The following is a 1,149-nucleotide window of genomic DNA, read 5'->3' on the forward strand; positions in this document are numbered from 1 at the left end:
TATGAAACAACATAAATATATGTAATAAAGGCAGAATTAAAAAATGTCCGGAACAAAGCGGCAAATGTTCCGTTTTTTCCCGTAAATCTTTAACGAACGGAAAGTGATGGTGGTTGGCAATGGAAAGAATGCGTTAAATGTAGGAAGGGAGAAGGACGAATAGGTCAGCTAATGTATTGCCGGTGAATCGTTCTAGAAGGTCACATAACACAAAATTTTAAGACATGGTGGCTACTAAATAGTCAACATTACTTTTCCTCTGAAAAAAATAAATTATTGTATATATTATACACATAATATAAAACTTACCTATTACATATAGGCTATATATATGTACATGTACATATATTTAGATATATACACACACATACACATCTCTATCTCCCTCTCTCTCTCTCTCTCTTTCTCTCTCTCTCTCTTTCTATCTCTCTATCTCTATCTCTCTCTTTCTATCTCTCTCTCTATCTCTCTCTTTCTATCTCTCTCTATCTCTCTCTTTCTATCACTCTCCCTCTCTCTCTCTCTCTCTCTATATATATATTATATATTGTGTGTAGGCATCTATAGTAAGGAAGGAAAACAAATGGATTTGAGAATGTTCAAAATACAATATCTAACAGTGAAGCAAACAAAAAATTTGAGAAACTACCAAAGAGGGAAAGGAAAATTATTTCAAAATACTTATAAGACAAATTTCAACAAAATTGAAAATGCCAAAAAGAGACATTTCTAGGTGGGAAAAAATTATCTAGGAACCATTTTCATCCAATATCACACACACACACAAACTTTGTAGATAGTTAGTGGACAAGTGTATATGAAGAAAGGCTGAAGACGCTCGACCTTTATTCTCTAGAAAAACGCCGCCGCCGTGATGATCTCATTCTTGCTCACAACATCATAAGCGGAAAGTGTAACCTCTCGAAAGAGCTGTTCTTCACTCCTGCTCCAGAGCGTGGGCTGTGGGGTCTCTCCGAAAAGCTCTATCTGCGACGATTTCATCTCAATCGAAGGAGAGGGGCTTTCTCCGTCCGGGTTGCAGATCTGTGGAATAAGCTGCTGGACGAGATAGTGAAGATGCCAACGACCGCTCGGTTCAAAGTCTCTCTTGACCACAAGTGGCCTGAACACCACACTGTACATAATTCC

Source organism: Octopus sinensis, linkage group LG12, assembly GCF_006345805.1.
Source record: "Octopus sinensis linkage group LG12, ASM634580v1, whole genome shotgun sequence".
NCBI classification, from domain to species: Eukaryota; Metazoa; Mollusca; class Cephalopoda; order Octopoda; family Octopodidae; genus Octopus; species Octopus sinensis.